Raw genomic sequence first — 23,203 nt, 5'->3', positions numbered from 1 at the left:
AATTTGACTTCCTCTCTTCCCATCTGGATGCCTTTTATTTCTTTCTCTTGCCTGATTGCTCTGTCTAGAACTTCCAATATTATGTTGGAAGTGGTGTCATTGTGGTGTAGGAGTGGTGAGAGTGGGCATTCTCATCTTGTGCTGGTTCTTAAGGGGAATGCTTCCAACTTTTGCCCACTCAATATGATGTTAGCTGTGGGTTTGTTATAATAGCTTTTAGTATTTTGAGGTATGTTCCTTTAATGCCTAGTTTGTTGAGGGTTTTTAATATGAAGGAATGTTGAATTTTATTAAAAATCTTTTCTGCATTTATTGAGATGATAATGTGGTTTTTGTTTTTAGTTCTGTTTACATGGTGAATCACATTTATTGACTTGTGTATGTTGAACCAATCTTGCATCCCAGTAATAAAGCCTACTTGATCATGGTAGATTAGCTTTTTGATGTGCTGCTGGATATGATTTGCTTATATTTTTTTGAGGATTTTTGCATATATGTTCATTGATAATATTGGCCTGAAGTTTTCTTTTTTTTTTTTTTTTTTTTTTTGCTGTGCCTCTGCCAAGCTTTGGTACCAGGACAATACTGGCCTCACAGAACGAGTTAGGAAGAAGTTCTTCCTCCTCATTTTTTTTGGAATAATTTCAGTAGGAATGGTACCAGCTCTTTACACATCTGGTAGAATTTGACTATGAATCCATCTGATCCTGGGCTTTTTCTGGTTGGTAGGTTTTTATTAGTGATTCAATTTGGGGAATCATTATTGGTCTGTTAAGGGATTCCATTTCTTTCTGGTTCAATCTTGGGAAATTATATGTTTCCAGGAATCTATCCATTTCTTCTAGATTATCTAGATTGTGTGCATGAGTGTGCATGGAGGTGTTCATAGTAGTCTCAGAGTTTTTCTTTTTTTTTTTTTTTTTTTGGTTTTGTGTGGTCAGTGGTAATGTCCCCTTTGTAATTCTGAGTGTGTTTATTTGGATCTTCTCTTCTTTTTTTGTTTTTAGTCTAGTTACCAGTCTATCAATTTTATTTATTTTTTCAAATAATCAACTCTTTGACCCATTGATCTTTTGCATGGTTTTTTGGCATCTCAGTTTCCTTTAGTTCAGTCATGATTTTATTTTTTGTCTTCTGCTAGCTTTGTGGTTTGTTTGCTCGTTTTTCTCTAGTGCCTCACGGTGTGATATTATTTTGTCAATTTGACATCGTTCTAACTTTTTGATGTGGGCATTTGGTGCTATATAAACTTCCCTCTTTACATTGTTTTAGCTATGTCCCAGAGATTCTGTTATAGTATATCTTTGTACTCATTAGTTTCAAACAGTTTCTTGATTTCTGCCTTAATTTCATTGTTTACCTAAAAGTGATTCAGGAGCAGGTTGTTTAATTTCCACGTAATTGTATGATTATGAGTAATTTCCTTAGTAGTAATTTCTTTTTTTATTGTGCTGTGTTTTAAGAGTGTGTGTGGTATGATTTCAGTTTCTTTTTTTTTTAATTTTCTGAGGATTGTTTTATGGCCAGTTGTGTGGTTTATTTAAGAGTATGTGCCACGCGGAAGAGAGAATAATGTGTATTCTGTCATTTTGGGGTGATGAGTTCTGTAGATATCTGTTAGGCCCACTTGGTCTAATTTTGAGTTCATTCCTCAATATCTTTGTTAGTTTTCTGCCTCAGTGATCTGCCTAATACTGTCAGTGAGGTGTTGAAATCTCCCACTATTCTTATGAAGCTATGTAAGTCTCTTTGTAGGTCTCTAAGCACTTGCTTTATGAATCTGAGCGCTCTTGTGTTGAGTGCATACATATTTAGGAGAGTTAGACCTTCTGATTAAATTGAACTCTTTACCATGATGTAACAATCTCCATTTCATTTTTTTCCATCATTGGAGGTTTAAAGTCTGTTTTGTCTGAAATTAGAATAGCAACTCCTGCTTTTTTCTGTTTGTTTAGTAGATTTTTATCAGTCCCTTTACTTTGAGTCTATGGGTGTCATTGAATGTGAGGTGAGTCTCTTATAAAAAGCATACACTTGGGTCTTACTTCTTTATACAACTTGCCACTCCGTGTGTTTTAACTGAGGGCATTTAGCCCATTTAAATTCAAGGTTAATATTGATATTTGTAGGTCTGATTCTGTCATCATGTTGTTAGCTGGTTATAATGCAGACTTGATTGAATAGTTGTTTTATTGTGCCAGTGGTCTATGTACTTTAAGTCTGTTTATGTGGTGCCCAGGAGAGTCTTTCTTTATTTCCGTATTTAACACTCCCTTAAAGACTTCTTGTAATGCAGGTCTGGTGGTAATGAATTCTCTTAACATTTGCTTGTCTGAAAAGGATCTGATTTTTCCTTTGCTTATGAGGCTTAATTTAGCTTCATATGAAACTCTTGGGTGGAATTTCTTTGAATATAGGCCTCCAACCTCTTCTGGCTTGTAGGGTTTCTGCTGAAAGGTCCAGTGTTAGCCTGATGGGGTTCCCTTTGTAGGTGGCCTGCCCATTCTCTCTGGCTGCCTTTTATATTTTTTTCTTTCACTTTAACCTTGGAGAATCTGATGACTATGTGTTTTGAGGATGATTGTTTTGTGTAGTATATTGCAGGCATTGTCTGCATATCCTGGATTTGAATTCTGGCATCTGAGAGAGGTTGAGGAAATTTTTGTGGGTGATATCCTCAAATATGTTTTCCAAGTTGCTTTCTTTCTCTCTCTTTCAGGGACACCAGTGAGCCATACATTTGATCTCTTTACCTAATCCTATATTTTTTTCTGAGGTTTTATTTATTCTTTATTGTTTTCTCTTCATTTTTGCCTGACTGAGTTATTTTAGAGAGCTGGTCATCGAGCTCTGAGATTCTTCCCTTAGCTTGGTTGATTCTACTGTTAATACTTACGAAATTCTTGAGGTGTGTGTGGTTTTTTGTCTGTTTGTTTGTTTGTTTTTTGTTTTTGAGATGGAGTCTCGCTCTGTTGCCCAGGCTGGAGTGCAGTGGTGCCATCTCGGCTTACTGCAAGCTCCGCCTCCCGGGTTCATGCCATTCTTTTGCCTCAGCCCCCAAGTTGCTGAGACTACAGGATCCCCGCCACCACGCCCGGCTAATTTTTTTGTGTATTTTTAATAGAGACGGGGTTTCACTGCGTTAGCCAGGATGGTCTCGATCTCCTGACCTCATGATCCACCTGTCTCGGCCTCCCAATTTTCCATGCACGTTCTTTATTTCCCCTTGCCATGTTACATAACATATACATAGGATTCTGAAATTAGAAAACAAACATATTTGGAGAGGGCTGGTATTCTGCATACCAGCCTATTTTTGTGAATGGTCAACCCATAAGCCAAAGCCTAACATTATCCTAGACTCCTGCTCTTCCTTAACTCTGAACACAGTATGTTACCAATACTTTTTAATGCTATACTCTGATTTTCCTTAAGTTATCTTATCTTTGCCCTCTCTTAAATCTCTTCTGTCTTCTCAAACACAGAAGTTCATGTTTTCATCACACTTCTAGCTAAGGTAACAGAGGTAGCTACCTAATTGTTCTTCCTGTGGTGTTGCACCACTTTTCTTCCATAATCTCAATTCTCCTTGCACATTTCTACATCTGTCCTCTACTCTGCATACATAGATAGATAGATAGATAGATAGATAGATAGATAGATAGACAGATCGATCGATCCAGATCTGACCACTTCATTTGTTTTTGTTTTTGTTTTTTGAGATGTAGTCTCACTCTGTCCAACAGGCTGGAGTGCAGTGGCAGAATCTCTCACTGCAAGCTCCGCCTCCCGGGTTCACGCCATTCTCCTGCTTCAGCGTCCAGAGTAGCTGGGACTACAAGCGCCTGCCACCACACCCAGCTAATTTTTTGTATTTTTTAGTAGAGACAGGGTTTCACCGTGTTAGCCAGGATGGTCTCGATCTCCTGACCTCGTGATCTACCCGTCTCCGACTTCCAAAGTGCTGGGGTTACAGGCATGAGCCACTGCGGCCGACCCGACCACTTCATTTTTTATGTAACCCTAGCAATGAGTCTTCACAACATCGGGCTGTGAAGGTCAAATAGCCAAGATTGCCACTCAAAGTCTTCAGGCCGGCCTCTTGCAGACCTATCTACCCTCCATTCCCAACACAACACACTTTCATATGCCTATGTCTTTGGCACAACACATTCTGCTGAGTTCTTCTTTAAATGATGCTGCTTCTTGCTTTATTTGTTTTTGCAGTTGATACATCTATCATGTCAAATACTTGCCTTCCTCCATCATCTTGTTTCTAGCTATCTACACACATCCTTCAAGACTCTGCACAGACAATTCTTCCTTCAGAAGACTCTCCCAATTAGTCAGGGTGGAGAGCTAGCCTGTGTTAACAGAGTACTACATTTCTATGAGAATACTCACTCTGTTGTGTTATAATTCTGGTTTACTTGTCAGTCTCCTTCATTACTTCTTAGAAAACAAGAGCTATGACTTTCATTTTGTGCCATCAGAGCTACAAAGTGATTGGTAGAAAGTAGATATGCAGAACTTGCTTAAAGAATGAAAAAGTCTTGGGGATATAAATCTATTCTGGGAGTTAAAGGAATATTTCATCTGGAGCTTGCTGAGAACAGTACTGGAGCTAATCTAGTCTGCTAAGCTTTCCCCAAGTAGAAGCAGAAATTTGGATCCTCGACATCCTAAGAACTGGACAAGAATTCAGATGCTTTCTATAAGAGGAAGTCAGGAAAACATTTCCTCTGGCTCCAGTTTGACCCATAAACCAAGAAAGAAGCTTATGAAAGGCAGCAAGGATGAGTCTACTAGATAAATTTTACAGGAGTTAAAATGACATTTCTCTCTTGTCTCTACTCTTAATTGACTGCTGATGGTCACTGGGGTGTTTATACAGCCTCAAGGCTGACTCCATTCTGCTGCCATCTGTCTCAATTGTAAGCTCACTACAAGTTCCATATGGCTGCTTAATTCCAAAGAGTCTAAAGTGTCCTCATGTTCCATAGGGCCATTTGAGACAAATGACTTGCCTTATATGGTTCGGATTTGGACTAACTGAGAAATGAAATTAGCTGTACCCCAAATCTCTCAAAAATACTTTTCCTTTAATAGAGAGGCTGCTATGGGCAACTGGCATCTCTGTCACACTTTATATGTTTATCTACTCTCTAAATAGAGAAGACATTTTTACTCTTAAAATAATGGAAAGAAGATCACATTTTATTTGTGCTGAATAAAAACACTAACATAATTTCTACCAAGTTAATGCTCAATTCACTATTTCTCTCACAGTATAAATAATTATCCTTTTTATTTGATGATGATGATGGTGGTGGTGGTGATGATGATGATGATGATGATGATGTTGATGGAGCTATGCTAGTACCTGGGCACCTTATGGTAAAAAATTACTTATATATTTATTCAATCAAATATATTTTTTAATTCAATAAAGATTTTATAGTTAATCACCTGATTTATTCTTTCAAGCAGACCCTTTAAATCTTCATTTCCTTTGCTCTTCTTTCTAGTTTATAACTGTCCTGCAGACTCCTAGTCCTCGATCTTTGCAACAATCTGCCTTTCCCATTGGTAAACAGTGCTAGAGAGTTTGAAAAACCATGCAACTTGACCTCTTTACAAATTCACTGTTTCTCTCTTCTGATGGCTCTTCTGTCTATTTCAGTCTCTTTTTTTCTTCCAAATGCTCCTGTCTTGTCGCCATCAACAAAAACTCCAAAGTCTTACCATTCTCTTCATGATTCAAACTCTTTTCCTTTTCCTCCACACTCTCACTCAACTTCCTGCTTTTTATATCCACAGACAAATCAGTGGGGCCACTGCATTCTTATTCTCTTCAATCTAGTCTGGGAGGGTTAATTATTCCATTGAGGACTAATTCATTCAACTGTGCTGCTGAAAACCTCCTTATCTTCTCAGGGGACTTTGCTTTATCTGTTGATTGTTTTGCCTTGAATTATGATCTGCTCCTTCTTTACTTGATCCTTTTCTTACTGAATGAAAAATTCAGGTCAACATACCCTCCTTATATAAAACATAAGACAAAGACCCTACTATCCATACTCTCTTTATATTCTACCAATCTCTTTAACTCTTTTGTCATCAGAAGATCTTGAGCCCTTTCTCTGTGCTTGCTGTCTTCACTTCTTTTTTCTTTCCCTGTCCCCACTTCCACCTCCATTTACTACCTTAAATAATGCACTTTTATCTTTCATGAAAATTCATGTTTTCCTTATAGCTCTGTCATCAGTGTGGGCTTCCTTTTCTCTGGTTGTTCCTTAAATTATCATTATTTCTCAGATGTTGCAAACTGACCAAAGCTAATTAGGCAATTCATAATCCTAGGTTTCATTTTTTGATCGGCAATGGTGGCCATGCTACAGTAGGAATTTGCTAATTCCTCAGCCCTGCTACTCATTATAAAGAAAGCAGAGCAGGCATAAACCAAATTCTGCACAAATACAGCCTACAGACATTTATTCAACAAATGTTCACTAGCAAAACAGGCACTTTACTGTTCTCTATAAGACTGATTTGATATTTAATTTTTATACTGAAATCTATCTGCTTCTTTCTTTAGTTTCATTGGATACTGTGATTTGAGTGATTTTGTATGCATGTACATATAGGGTGGGTAAATGGTATGTGAGTCCTTATGTGTTTATGTTGGCATGTCATGAAACAGGTGGAAAATTCAGTGACAAAAATCTCAAACAGATTTCCACATTCTTCTGTGCTAACTGTAAGAGGAAAGGGAGGGAGGGAGGCGAGACAGAAATATCTCATTTTATTCAATTTTATTCATTTGAAAGTGCGCTAGAATTTAGAGCTATTTGTGAATAAGTTGCAAGAACATCTGCTGATGTTTGGTCATGAAAATTATTGGGAATCTAGGAATTAATTATGATACCTTTTTATTTCTTTTTTAAAATTTCCTCTTTTAGATCATATTTATATTTTTTTCATTTGAGCAGAATTAGGTCTTATTTAACCATATCTCACATTTATAGTGATTTGAAATTGTTAAATGGTATGTCATTAATTTTTGAAAAGAATTATTTATGATATACATAACATTCCAATATAATTAACTGAAATGATTATGAAATCACTTATAATCTTTAAGCTCACCAAATGAAATGGTTTTCATTGTTTATATTTCTCTTAGTACATGTAAAACAGTATATCGTTCTTTATAGTTGTAACCATAGCATATATAAAATATCTTTTGTAACATTAATATTTATTTATCCTTGTTAATATTCTGCTTTTATAACTACTATTTCTAGTTGTAACAAATTATGTCATATAGTAGGCAAATATCTTCTTTACTTATACCCCTATTTCTTGTCATTTGCTAATGCTCATTATTTGCTATTATAAATGTGTTATGCTAAACATCTCTATAGATAACATTTTATTTCCTGTTGGATTATTACTCAAAATAAATTTCCCGAAATGATATTACTAGATCAAAATATGGACATTTTTATGATTCTTGCTGCATACTGTACATTATTTCCCAGAAAATTCAAAAATATTTTAATAGTTATTTATTGATTATATAGTAAATTTCAAGAAACATATTGCTACTAGACATACAGAAGTGAAAAACAGAGTTCTTTTCCTGGGGGAAATCATTCTATATTTTCTCCTTGGGTGCTTTGACTTCTACTATGGGTGAGCAAACTATTTATCAACCATTAGTGGGCTTAACATCTTCAAACTATAGTACAGGGCTACAGTCACCGAAACAGCATGGTACTGGTACAAGATCAGAAACATAAACCAATGGAACAGAATAAATAACCCAGAAATGAGACTGCACACCTGCAACCATCTGACCTTTGACAAACCTGACAAAAACAATTAATAGGTAAAGTATTTCCTATTTATTAAATGGTGCTGGGATAACTGGCTAGCCATATGCAGAAAATTGAAACTGGACTCCATTTTGTATAGGACACCCTATACAAAAATCTTCTTAAGATGATTTTTGATCATCTTAATCATGTAAAATCCAAAACTATAAAACTCTAGAAGAGAACTTAGGCAATACTATTGAGGACATGTGCATGGGCAAAGATATCACGATAAAGACACAAAAAGCAATTGCAACAAAAGCAAAAATGGACAACTGAAATCTAATTAAACTAATGAGCTTCTGCACAGCAAAGGAAACTATCAACAGAATAAAGAGACAACCTACAGAATGGGAGAAACATCTTGCAATCTATTCATCTGATAAATGTCTAATATCTAGCATCTATAAGGAACTTAAACAAATTTACAAGAAAAAACCAACTCCATTAAAAGGTGAGCAAAGAACATGAACAGACAGACACTTCTCAAAAGAAGACACACATGTGGCCAACACACATGTGAAAAAATGTTCAACATCACTGATCATTAGAGAAATGCAAATCAAAACCACAATGAGATACCATTTCACACCAGTCAGAATAGCTATTACTAAAAAGTCAAAAAACAACAGATGCTGGCGAGGTTGTGGAGAAAGAGAAATGCTTATACACTGTTGGTGGGAGTGTAAACTAGTTCAACTGTTGTGGAAGACAGTGTGACAATTCCTCAAAGACCTAGAGGCAGAAATACCATTCGACCCAGCAATCCCGTTACTGAGTATATACCCAAAGAAATATAAATCCTTCTATCATAAAGACACATGCACACATAAGTTTATTGCAGCACTATTCACAATAGCAAAGACATGTAATCAACCAAAATGCCTATCAATAATAGACTGGATAAAGAATATGTAGTACATATACACCATGGAATGCTATGTAGCCACTAAAAGGAACAAGATCATGTTCTTTGTAGGGGCATGAATGGAGTTGGAGGCTATTATCCTTATTAAACTAATGCGGGAACAGAAAACAAAATACTCACTTATAATTGGGAGCTAAATATGACAATACATGGACACATGTGGGGTAACAACACATGCTGGGGCCTGTTGGAGGGCAAAAGGCAAGAGGAGGGAGAGGATCAGAAAGAATAGCTAGTGGATGCTTGGCTTAACACCTGGGTGATGGAATGATCTGTGCGGCATACCACAAAGGCAAATATTTACTTATGTAAAAAACCTGCACATCCTGCATGTGTACCCCCGAACTTAAAAGTTGGAAAGAAAAATAAAATAAAATAAATAGCACACCACCACAGAAAAAAAAAACATTAGTGGGCTTAAGTATTATATGAGGTGTTTCAATTAAAATGAAGATTCTTAGGGCCACTCTTGCACATATTCAAATTAAGAAGACCTGATTATTTTAAATTAATGGCACCTAGTTTGCCTTGACTTTTTGTAATCTTCTCCAGATGATTCTGATACTGGTAGTCCATAGGCCATGATTTGAGAAACACTGAGTTATATGCCAATGACATCCAAATCTGTATCTCTTGACCTGCCCTGCCCTAAAAGCTTCAGCTCAACTGACTTTAGAGATAAACATATCCCAAACAAAACTCATCATCCTTCTTTTTAAACATTGCCCTTTTTCTGCTTACAGGAAAAGCAATAGCTTCTCCATATTGCTGCACTTGGATTTTATCATATAATGCCTACTTGTGGGGGGGTTTTACTTATAAATAACATTTTATATGTGGATCATTTAATTAATTAAGTCCTTAAAGCAGTCCCTGAAAATGGAAGACAATCCTCAAAATATTTTGTTTTAGATTCATGACCCTTCAGTTACCTATTAAATTTTACTCTTGAAAATTTTCCATAAATAGTAATTCTGCAGTAAAGGCTCAAATGCATTTTGGGAAGGTGTATTCATTCACATATTATAAATTATAAATATACATGTGTATCTGTATACATATACAGATATGTATAGACATACATGTAATGAAGACCATTCTTATTAGAATAAAAATGAATAATCTGAACATTTCAAATAAGAAACCATACTACTTACATATTTATTTTAAAAATTAAAGTTGGAAGAGGCTATTTGAAATTTGTTAGAAATGTCCTGTATCTATAGATTAAACTGAAACAAAATGAGGAATGTTATTTTTGTCTTTCACAATAGTTTGTATTTGTATTTTTAAAAATACTTTAAGTTCTAGGATATATGTACACAATGTGCAGGTTTGTTACATATGTACACATGTGCCCTGTTGGTTTGCTGCACCCATTAACTCGTCATTTACATTAGGTATTTCTCCTAATGCTATCCCTCCCCTAGCCCCCAACCCCATGACAGGCCCTGGTGTGTGATGTTCCCCACCCTGTGTCCAAGTGTTCTCATTGTTAAATTCCTACCTATTAATTCTCTCCTCTTTCATAATTCTAATTTTCTACTGAGTATCTCTCTCTCTTTCTCTCTCCCCCCCGCCTCTCTCTCTCTCTCTGCTATTTCTTCTCTCCTCTGGTTTCTTTAATTTGTACATAAAAATATATAGCAACACCATATACCTTTCAATCCTCTGTGCACCTCTGCATACCATTCTACCTTGCCACATTTATGTTCACCAGTTCAATGAAATTGCTCCTGTAACTATCATAAAAAGTACTTATTTCTTAATTTACTTGACCTCTATGTGTAGTGGAAAATTTAATACACCTGACATAGATTTGCCAGAGTTTATTCATGTTATCAAAAAGTGTGTCTAGTCATTGCCCATTTAATGAAATATTTTAGGAAAGTTTCCTTCCTATTAATTTCTAGAACATGACTCTCTTCTGGTTTTTCAACTCATTTTTCCATTTCTCCTTATCCTTTTGTCTACTTTTCCTCAGCTGTAAAGGCATTTCTTTATTCAGCTATATAATAACCATTTGCTGTTTTTCAGAGCACTGTCTTCAACCTCCATTTCACTGTGATCCTCCTGGGTTAATCTTATATACTTCCACGGTAGTAAACATTATTTATATATGTTATCATCTACCTATTCTATTATCTGCTACTGAACACAGATTTATATATGTCTGTGTTTATTAAATGTACACAATTTTATTTCCCAAAGATACCTCCACAAAAGCTAAAAAAATTATCTAATCATTACCCTACCACCTAAATAGGTCTTCTGTATTCTTCTTTCAAGGAATACTATTTCTACACCAAAATAACACTGAACAAGAGCAACAACAGGAGCTAGATCATTTTCCTAACTCCCCACACACAAAGTCAGCAAATGAGCAGCTCAAAGGATATACTCATGAAAAGGGTATTGGTTTGTGTTTAGCAATAGCCCACATGAGTGAGGAGGCTACCAAGCAGAAAAGAAGGCTTGCTTCTTTTTAACTGCAGGCCTGTTGCTTTGTATATCATTAGGTTCGAGTAGGTGTTCTTTCAGCATTCAAGAGTACACCTATTCCCTTGAATAAGCAAGTTCTTCTCTATGCCATTTCTGATGGCCTTATCAGAACTGTACCAGCTTGGCAGTAGACATTCAAACATACCTTGCCATTCGTGGCCTATCCCAGCCTACTTTTGCAATTAATAAATGATATCTCATTCTTCTTCCATTGCCACCTACCCATCATACAGTTTCCTGAGCAAATCATGTTCCAGGTTTCATCCATGCCATTCTATGCTACATTTTCTATCTAGAATACATTTCCCCCGTCTTTTCTTCTTTGACTGGCTCATTTCCATGTGTTTCCCAATCTTCACTTCTTCTAGGAAGCCTTCCTCTCCTTCCCCATCGTCTCTAGTCCTGGTTGGATACTATTTCTGTGTATTTTCTTTGCCATACCTTTTGTTATATCATTATCTAATTTCTCTTCTGGGTGAATACATTACGAACTTCTTGAGGGAAGTGATGTTGTCTTTTTGGTCTAAGTCTTCAATGCTAAATAGAGTCATTTTTGAGGTAGCTGTCTTAATACAGAATATTTTACTCCATACACTAATGTTGCTGTGAAATGTAAGCTCAAAAGAGTTTAATGACTCATGGAATTTTCTGCCCCATTCATAAAGCATCTCTTTATGGAAAGTTCTAATTCCCAAGCCAAGAACTTGGAATTTAGGAGGTGATTCCATGTCAATATTTTTCAACAAAATTTACTTTGGTTACCACCCACTCTAAGTGGTCAGTGGCATTTTTAGATGTTTGCATTTTGGTTACACAAATAGATATCAAAATTTACACTTAAAATATTGCACTTTAGGGAACATCATAGTCAGAGAGATGGCATCTAGGCTTCCACGGGCTCGTTACAGCTGCCTGTGGACATCTAATGGTGGGTAGACTACAATTCTGCATTTGACACACAGAGTTTTCACGTCCGCTTAAATAATTATAAACAGAAATGTTAACAAGAAGCTAACATGGAACTCATGACTGAGGTCTTCGAATAATGTTATGCAGGTGAAACATTAACAGCATGGCTTGGTTTAAGGTTTTGAATACTTGCTACTGCAATTCCTCTGATAATACTAGTTTCACTCATGATATTTACCTTTCAAAGTAGCTACAGCTCTTGCTCTTACATTTCCTTTGGTCTTACAATATTCTAAATCAGTAATATAAATATCATCTTTATTCTCTACCCATAACCAATTTAAACTTTATAGTCATAATAACTTACTCTTTGGATTGGCACTTTTTAACTTTATGGTTTACTACAATAGCAATGATTACATTTTTGCCTTCTTTCCAGGTAAAACAATAAGAATTCCAAACAGTATTTGATAAATTATTTATAATACTCTCCATGCGCAAGAAATCAATAAGAATCATGGGTTCCATTTTTTACAAAAGCAAGTAAGTCCTGGTGATGTTTTATGACTTACTCGTGGTACGTGCTCTACAGATCAGTAACAACCGGTAAAGCAAATTGGCACTTGTATAACTACTTGCAGATTCCTAAACATACCAAACCCAGTGGCAGGCATGGTAATAAATCATTGAGAGTTAAGAACATTTTTTCCTTAAAACATTCCCAAATGGAATTTTCCTTAAATGCAAACTTTTTTAAAAAAAAGCAAAAGAAACAGTTATAAAGAAGAAAGTCTTATCTCAAAAAATAGTTTTATTTATTTCAGTATATTTTTCAAATAATCTAGGCATATGTAGAGTCATTTAAATAATATATATACACACACACAATAAAACAACTCATAAGTGCAAGCTGTAGATAGTGAAAATATGTCTTCGTCATATCCCTTCTCTGTCTCTCTTTTTACTCCAAAGTCAACCAGTTACTGGTTTCTTGACTGATAGTTAAGACCTGTGTTTGTGCATTTATACATTTTTCCATGTTTAAAAGATTTAAATTCTTTCCAGTTTCAACTCAAAATTTCCAGCTACTGAAAGAAGGTTGCTGTTAGAATAATATCTATTTTCTTTTTAAAGAAAACCACAAATTCTGAGCCACTATCGGTCCTAAGCAGTTATCTCCCTTTAAAAGAGAAACAAGTCTGTTTTAGTCAAAACTGGCAATACATATGAGAAACACATAAATATTTAAAGAAACAGCAAAAGTTGCAAAATAAAAATACTGATATTGGCTGAACTCTCAAGTATATCTTATGTACAACATTTGATGCCTTTTTAAAAGTTATTCTGGAAAGTTTCTTATAGAGGCCTATTTATGAGGTAAATTTTAATGCTTCATTTTGGAAATACCAAATGTGTTCAACTTCTTTTAAAAAGGAAATTATTGTTAACAGTATTGGAATATTATTTGAAGGATGAAATAAAGTAAAAAACAAAGATAATTTCATCTTTCACTTCAGGAAGTGCTCTGATTACTTGTGAACTTCTTTAGTTTTCAAATCTAATGTAAATCCACAGTCAAAATAGAATATTTATAGAAAATAAGAAAGAGGGAGTCATGTTTGTTTTTATTATCTGCTAATGATAAATATTTAGGATCAAGAATTTATTCAGTGAATAACTTGCTTAGGCATATAACTGCATTTTGGAAAATACAGGGCTTAGGAAACTCCTAGAAAAGTACAAATAATTAATTGAAAATTGCGTGTACATCCAATCACAGGGATAAATGGATCTTAGTAAAATTTTAGTTACGTGTTCAGGATGTTTTTCATGATGGTGGCATTTGGCCTCTTGGGAATCTGAGAGATTGTCCAAAAGCTGACTAACAGGAAGACAGAAGTGTAACTGCAGCACAAACAGACAGGAAACAGCTATGTTAAGAAAACATTTGGTAAGGGCTACCACATAGACTTTGTTCAATGTGCTTTCAGGTCATTATTCACAGAAGTTTTCCAAATTTTTATTCTATTTCTCCTATTGTAATTACCATCTCCCCTTGTAAATAAAGTTCCTCTTATTATTTTTAATAGTCATATCATTTCAATGGTGTGGGCTGTAACAAATTTCTTTCACCATTTTCTTAGAGTTGTTTTTTTCTTATTGAAAATTGTAGTGATATTTTGAATACAGCTATGTCATGTCAAGAATAAAAAAATAAGTGGAATTACTGGATTAAAATGTATAAACTTTTAAATGGTTCTTAATGCATAATTAGATTTTCTTTCCATGCAGGTGTTTTTCTACTTACCTTACCACCAGCAGTGTACCAGGTTTACCATCAACTCCCTAATATTGACTGTAATCAAATACACTTAGTTTTGGCCAGGTGCAGTGGCTTGTGCCTGTAATCCCAGCACTTTGGGAGGTTGAGATGGGTGGATCACCTGAGGTCGAGAGTTCGAGACCAGCCTGGCCAACATGGCAAAACCCCATCTTTACTAAAAATACAAAAATTAGCTGGACGTCGTGGCCCGCACCTGTAATCCTAGCTACTCAGGAGGCTGAGGCTGGAGAGTTGCTTGAACCTAGGAGAAAGAGGTTGCAGTGAGCCAAGATTGCGCCACTGTACACATGTATGTCCAGTTACTTTTTGACTTATATGCCAATAGAATTCAATGGAGTAAGAAAAGACTTTTCAACAAATGATCCTGTAACCACTGGTAATCCTTATGTTTGGAAAAAAAAAAAAAATCCAATACCACTGGACTCCAGCCTGGGCCACAGAGCAAGACTCCTTCTGAAAAAACAAAACAAAACAAAACAAAACCCCACAAAAACAAAACAAAAACAAAAACAAATGCATTTGGTTTTTACTTTGAGGGGAAAATAACGTATTTTTTAATATAAATTTTTTTCCTTATGGAAATTATCAACTAAGTAATTTTTTAAAAATCTGTGTGTTAACAATGAAGATCTTAATTATTTTCTAATAAATTCTTTATAAAATGTAACTATTGACATTTATGTTCGTTGTAGTTTATGAACATATTTTACTCATGTCTTTTTAAATTATATTTTTGCCTAATAGAAGTTTGACATTTTTATTTATTATAATTGAGCAACCATTTAGTTTGTAATTTTCTTTATCATTTTAGGCTCAGAAAGATTTTTATTGTTAGAGATTATTCAATCAGATTATTTTGAGTAGGTTTTAAAAATTAATTTTATACACTTTGGGAAGCTGAGATCACCAGGTCAGGAGATCGAGACTATCCTGGCTAACACAGTGAAACCCCGTCACTACTAAGAATACAAAAAATTAGCCGGGCATTGTGGCAGGTGCCTGTAGTCCCAGTTACTTGGGAGGCCGAGGCAGGAGAATGACGTGAACCCAGGAGGCAGAGATTGCAGTGAGCCAAGAACTTGCCACTGCACTCCAACCTGGGTGACAGAGCGAGATTCCATCTCAAAAAATATATATATATAAAATAATAATAATACTTTTATATAATAAATTGTCAAAAATTGCTAATATTAATTTTGTTTTGATGTAATCTGTCAATCAATCTTCCTCAAAATTTACCCAATTATAATTAAATTAAAAGTTAGCAAATAACTTTTTGTTGCCCATTGTTTAGAATACTTACTTTATCATAAATCAAATACTTAACACATGATAAATTATTTTCATAAATTTTTTTGTGGCTCATTGGCACCAATGTGTGATAATATTCGGAAGTTTTAATTATTTTGCTTTATAATCAGCTGTAACATGTGCAAAGTCTTTTCATCCTAAGGTTTTCACAGAGCAAACTTTTTAAATTTTGATGAAATCCAATTTATCAAATTTTTCTTTTATGGTTTGTGATGTTAGCATCAATTCTGAGACCTCTGTCTCATCTTAGATCCTGAACATTTTCTCCTATGTTTTTCTAAAAAATTTAGTTTTACATTTTGTGTTTAAGTCTGTGATTCATCTTGAGTTAATTTGTGTACTAGATGTGAGACTTAAGTTTATTTTTTGCAAATCAGTGTTCAGTTATTGCAAACTTTTTTTGCTAAAAAGACTTTCCTTCATTGAATTGCATTTTCACCTTTTTCAAAATGTAGTTAGAAATATTTGTGTGGATCTATTTTTGAGTCTCTACTTTGTTCCATCAGTGTGTCTGTCCCTCACTCAACATGACAGTTTCAATTGCTATGAGTTTCCAAATTGTTTTAGCAATTCTTGTTTCTTAGCTTTTCTATATAAATTTTATAGTAACTTTGTCTACATCTAAGAAAATTCTTTTTGTAATTCGGATAAGAATTTTGTTAAATTTGTGGAAGACATAAATTCTGTATATGTTTTCTTAAATTTAAGCCTAAATATCACATTCTTTGAGCCTTTGTAAAAGGTATTTTTAATTTTGGTTTTCACATGAACATTGTTAGAATATTAAATTATGATTGACTTTTGTATTTCAGTCTTATAGCCTCTGACCTACTAAACTCACTTATTACTTCTAAGGGATTTTATGTAGATTCCTTGGTGTGTTCTATGTAGACAATATATCATTTAAAAATATATGGATTTATTTCTTCTTTCTGACCTGTATGTCTTTTATTTCTTTTTCTTTCCTTATTACTGTAGCTAGAACCTCCAGCACTATATTAAATAAAAGTGGTAAGAATACAAATTCTTTCTTTGTCCTCAACCTTAGGGTAAAGCAGTCTTTCACCGAGAAGCATAATATTAGGTATAAGCATTATATACATGACTTTTCAAATTAAGGAAGTTTCCCTGTATTCCTAACTTGCTGAGCATTTTTCTCATGAATATGTTTTGAATGTTTTTAGTTTTTTTTTTTACATAAATTGAAATGATCATGTGATTTTTCTTCTTTAGTTTGTTAATATGGCAGATTACAATGATTTTTTAATTTAAGCCAGCTTTGCATTCCTGGGATAAAAATCACTTAATCAAGGTGTATAATATTTTTACATACTGCTGAATTCTATTTGGTAATATTTTGTTAAGATTTTTTGTGTCTATATTTAAGAGGGATATTAGTCTGTAGTGTTCTTTGTTTTCACTGTCTTTTTCTGATTTTGGTAGCAGGGAAATACTAGTTTCATAAAATGAACTGGAAAGTATTCCCCCCTCTTTTATTTTCTAAAAGAGATTGGGTAAAATTGGCGTTAATTCTTCTTTGAAAGTTTTGTAGCATTCTCTAGTAACATTATCTGGAACTAGAGATTTCTTTTTGGTGATTTTTTTTTTTTATTACAAGTTAAATTTTGGGTGACTTGTGGTAGTGTATATATTTGAATATTATTTAATTTCATCTAAATTGTCAAATGTATGTATGGAGAATTCAAATTATTCATGGTATTCCTTTATTATTAATTTGATGTCTAAAGAGTGTGTGGTGATAATCTCCCGTGTTACTTCTGATACTGGTAATTGTATCTTCTCCTTTTTTATTTGTTAGTCTTATTAAAAGTTTATCAATTTTATTGATCTTTCCAAAGAACCAGCTCTTTCTGTGTTCTTTCAATAGAGATTTCTTTTATTGAGCCTATTGTGTTTCTATTTTCAACTTTATTGATTCTTGCTCTTATATTTTCTTGCTTCTGTTTGTTTGGGTTTATTTTGCTCATCTTTTTCTAAGTTCTTGAAGTAAGGCCTTAGATTATTGAGACATTTCTCCATTTCTAATGTATTCACTTAGGAGTTTGACATTTTTATTTATTATAATTGGATAATCTATTAGTTTATAATTTTCTTTATCATTTTAGGCCCAGAAAGATTTTTATTGTTAGAGATTAAATAGTCAATCAGATTATTTTGAGTAGGTTTTTAAAATTAATTTAATATAACACATTGCTTAAAATTGCTAATATTAATTTTATTTTTGTGTAATTTGTGAATCTATCTTCCTCAAAATTTAATTAACCAATTATAATTAAGTTAAAATTTAGTAAATAACATTTTGTTGTACATTGTTTAGAATGCTTCCTTTATCATAAATCAAATACTTAACACATGATACATTATTTTCATGAATTTCTTTGTGACTCATTGGTATGTATGTGTGTAATATTCTGAAGTTTTAATTTTAATTTTAATAAGTTTACCTTTCAGCATTCGTTTAGCTACCTCTTTAATCCATGGACTATTTAGAAGTGTTGTTGTTTCCAAGTGTTTGGAGATTTTTTTTTAATCTTCCTGTTATTGGTTTTTCATTTGATTCCATTGTTCTTAAGAACACACCATATATGAATTTTCATTATTTTTTTTGTTTGTTTTATGGCCCAGGATATGAGTTATCTTGGTATATGTTCCATGGCCACTTAGAAGGAATATATACTCTGCTGTTATTTGTTGTGGTGTTCTGGAAACGTTGATTATACTCTGCTAGTTGATGATGATGTATTTTTGTATACCCTTGTTGACTTTTTGGCCTAGTTCTATCAACTGCTTAGAGATATTGAAGTCTCCAAATATAATTTTGCATTTGTCCATTTATCTTTTCATTTCTGTAAGTGTGTGTTTCATATGTTTTTCAGCTCTGTTTTTTCGGTGCATACAGCTTAGAATTGCTATGTATTTGTTGGTGGAATGACCTCATTTTAAAATTCTATAATGTCCTCCCTACCTTTGGTAATTTTCTGCAGTTGATATGGTTTGGCTGTGTTCTCACCTAAATCTCAGCTTGAATCGTAATAATCCCCATGTGTCAATGGTGGGGCAAGGTAGAGATAATTGAATCATGGGGGCAGTTTTCACCATACTTTTCTCATGGTAGTAAATAAGTCTCACAAGACCTGAGGGTTTTATAAATGGAAGTTCCCCTTCAGAATCTCTCTTTTGCCTGCTGCCATGTAAGATGTGACTTGCTCCTCCTCACCTTCCACCATGGTTTTGAGGCCTCCCCAGCCATGTAGAACTGTGAGTCAATTAAGCCTCTTTCCTTTATAGATTAATCAGTCTTGAGTATGTCTTTATTCGCAGCATGAGAGAAGACTAATACAGTGGTTTAAAGTCTACTTTATCCAATATTAGTACTCTACTTTCTTTTCATTAATGTTTACAGGATAGATCTCTTTGTTTCCTGCCTATATTGTTATATTTTAAGTGAGTTTCCTTTAGACAGCATATAGTTAGGTTATGTTTTTTAATCCACTGAGCTTCTACTCTGTTTTATAATTTGTGTATTTGGACCACTTACCTTTAATGTAATTATTGATATGTTAGAGCTGGGGATCCAAGAAATAACACAGTAGTGAGTTCCCAGGGTTTTATTTTTGCTTCATATATACCAGACTTGGAGCTAAAGAAGTCAACAACTGAAAACACTACAGATTTTAAAAAGAAAGGTGGGAGTGAAGAAAAGAAAAAAGAAAAGAAAACAACGAGAGCAAAAAACTGCTCTCTCTAGTTAACAAGGAAAGGGCAAGCTCTTATTTTTGCTGGTTTTGTCCAACATCTGGCAGGTGAAGAAGGGAGATTTCTTTCTTATAACTACCAGGTGGCATTAGAAGTTGGAGTTCCACTAGTGGGAGTAAAGTTTAGGCCCCCACTCAGCCTCTGCTGATAACAAGGGGAAAGGGTTTATTCTTGCTGTGAGGTAGGGGTAAGGTTTCTGACTCCATATAGGACCTTCATTGATCTCTCCCTGGCTAAGAGGAGTAGAAATGCCTCATTATTATCCCCATGTGACTACCAGCCATATCACTACTGCTGGGGGGTGATGAGAATCCTGACTCCCTCATATGTTTTCTCCTACAGCACCTCAATAAAGAGGGGTAAGAATAGCTCACTACTGCTGACTGGGACTGAAAGTCCAGGTTCCCCTTCCCATGGTCCCCACTAACACTGCTGGGGGACAGCTACACTGGTTACTGTCAAATATGATTAAAATTCTGGTTCCCGATCTCTTCTCTTCCCCTGAATCCGTCGCCATGAAGGTGGAGCTGTGCAGTTTTAGCGGGTACAAGATCTACCCCGGACACGGGAGGCGCTACGCCAGGACCGACGGGAAGGTTTTCCAGTTTCTTAATGCAAAATGCGAGTCGGCGTTCCTTTCCAAGAGGAATCCTCGGCAGATAAACTGGACTGTCCTCTACAGAAGGAAGCACAAAAAGGGTCAGTCGGAAGAAATTCAAAAGAAAAGAACCCGCCGAGCAGTCAAATTTCAGAGGGCCATTACTGGTGCATCTCTTGCTGATATAATGGCCAAGAGGAATCAGAAACCTGAAGTTAGAAAGGCTCAACGAGAACAGCTATCAGGGCTGCTAAGGAAGCAAAAAAGGCTAATCAAGCATCTAAAAAGACTGCAATGGCTGCTGCTAAGGCACCTACAAAGGCAGGACCGAAGCAAAAGATTGTGAAGCCTGTGAAAGTTTCAGCTCCCCGAGTTGGTGGAAAACGCTAAACTGGCAGATTCGATTTTTAAATAAAGATTGGATTATAACTCAAAAAAAAAAAAAAAAAAATTCTGGTTCCCTACTTGGCCTTTCTCACACCAATTTGGTGGTGATGGTGGAGGGGGTGGTAAATTGGAATGCCCCATTATAGCCAGGCAAGGATGAATATCTATGCTTACCAAGCAGCCATTGCTATCATGAGTGGGGATGAGGAAACATTTTTGTTTTTCTGTTTGTTTTCCTTTTTCTTTTTTCTATGATGCTAAGCTGAAGTACAGTGTTTATTTTCTAAAAGTTCTCTATCTTGTTAGGTTGCCTTTTCCTTGTCCTTTGATTAGAGAGTAGTTTTTGTTGTTTTTCTCTTTTCTCTTCTCTCTCTCTCTCTCTCTTTCTTTCTAAACTTCTCCTGTGGTGTTTTTAAGTTGTTGACTTCTTAACCACCAAGTTCGGTATTTATGAGGCAAAAAGAAAACCCAGGGAACTCACTACTCTGTTATTCCTTTGATCCTCAGTCCCAGGTGGTCTGCCTTCTTCCCTTCACCTTTCATAGTCTTCTTATGTTTGTTTTATGTATAACGTACATGGTTTTTAGTTGTACCTAGAAAAGAAACAAGAAAAATGTATCTACTCCATCTTCTTAGAAACAGAAGTCTGAAAGCACTTAAGACTTTTTAGAATCTATAAAGTATAACATTTTAATATATTTTGTTTTAATTTTAGGAAAGAGTAAATGCATATTTTATTAGTATATTAATTCAATGTTACTTAAGATGACAAATCTGTCACAGATTTACCTAATCACTGATGAAATAACCACGGATCTTATTCAGAAATTTCTTGTTTACTTTGATTTGGAAATGACCCAATGAAAAATTAACATCAGGTTCACTATAGAAATTGTCCAAAGGCTACAAAGTCTGCTGATTCAAGAATCTCTAGGGGTATCATGTTTTTTCCATTTCCCCACTTTCTTAAAATTATACTAACATTCCAAACTTGGTCCAATATGATTTCATTTGGGAGGAGTATAACTGTAAAGATAAAAACTCCAGAGCTTTATATCTGGAGTTTTCACGTTGTATTTGCTAATGTGTTTTACATTATCTTTCTTTTTCTTTTTTTTCCCCACATCCTAACTGCACTCGTGTAAAAGTGAAAACTCACTCAGCACTGCTTACATTAAGCCTCCAACTTGATGAGAGAGCAGGTTGCTTAAAAAAATAGAAGCTCGTTTGGGAAATGAGGAGTTAGTTAGCATTTTGCCTGTTGAGTCCTTCCTCCTGTTTAGCACATGGATCATCTTAAATGGGTTTGTGCCTGGGTGAGTGTGTGGACATTGGGCTAAGACGAGCCCATGAAAAGCAAATTCTCCTCAAGTATGAAGGCTACCTGTGAATGTTTGTTCTTGGAAGGAGGCCTTTCTTTCTGCTAGGAGACCAGTGCTCAACTTTTGGCCTGTGGGAAGGACTACTTCCAAGGCTACACCCAGCCCTACTGAGATAGTTCCACTTCATCAGCAGTGAAACGATGATATACAACTATCTGCCCATTTTTACACCTATTTCCACTCACTTACTATAAAGAAACTACATTTAGTAATAAACTAGCTCGTTCTTAACCAGGGGAAAGAAGATATTTCAATAACTCCTTTACGAAAATAAATAGTAGTTCAAGGTAAGTTCAATCTTAGTAAGTTTTAGATGGGTCAGAGGATAAAATAGTTTGGGTATATATAGTGATTATATACATATAAAATAGTTTGAGGATATATGTACACACACACACACACACACACAAATATCCTTCAGTCTGCCATATCACAGATACTCAATATCATCCCATAAGCAACCTAACCATCTAAATATTTTTTAAGGGCACCTTCCTGAAAATAGATAACCACTGTCTGTGTTAATTTTCCTTCTTGCTCAATGCTTCAAATGTTTGTTTAAATTGCAGCCACTTTAGTATGCACAGCAGATTTTTCAAAACAGTGAGCTCTTACAGTTTTTTTTCCTATGTGCTCAATATGCTTGTGGGAATCATTCATATTTAAATATTCCCCATTGAGAAATCAGCTCCTATGGAGGTAAACTTAAGGACATCATTTTGATTCCTTTACCTTCTGTGTTGCTCTGTGAAGAACTGCAGTAGGAAACAGAACAAAACACAATATTGGTATAGTTTATACAAGTTATTACTTTAAACTCCTTTGACTTCTAACTAGAATGCCTTAGTTTCTAGTCATGTGACATCACCAGATATTACTTTTGAGTGAAGTTCATTTGCAAAAGTATCACAACGGAGGGAAGACAGGAAATGTGGATTTTGCCTTAGATATTTTAGTTCTGTACATATTTCAAAAAAGCTATACATGAAAGATATGCTATTAAAATAAGAATATGTGAGTAAGTAGGGATTGATCACTTTTGAAAAACTATAAAGGAAAAGAGAGGGGAGGAAAAAGACTAATCAAAAACAACTCTTCCCTTTTCCCCAGACTACCTTTCTAAGAAGAAACCATTATGCCAGAGTAATTAGTCAGTGGTATGAGAATTCAATGACTCTCTCTCTC

General features: G+C 34.8%; 1 pseudogene; it reads left to right on the top strand.

The window, feature by feature from the left end:
* The first annotated feature begins 20,154 nt into the window (after nucleotides 1–20,154).
* On the top strand, nucleotides 20,155–20,691 carry LOC102135655 (large ribosomal subunit protein eL24-like; annotated as a pseudogene).
* Nucleotides 20,692–23,203: the final 2,512 nt, after the last annotated feature.

Source organism: Macaca fascicularis, chromosome 4, assembly GCF_037993035.2.
Source record: "Macaca fascicularis isolate 582-1 chromosome 4, T2T-MFA8v1.1".
NCBI lineage: Eukaryota > Metazoa > Chordata > Mammalia > Primates > Cercopithecidae > Macaca > Macaca fascicularis.
Note: the sequence above shows the minus strand (reverse complement) of the source record. Positions and strands in the feature narration are given on the sequence as shown.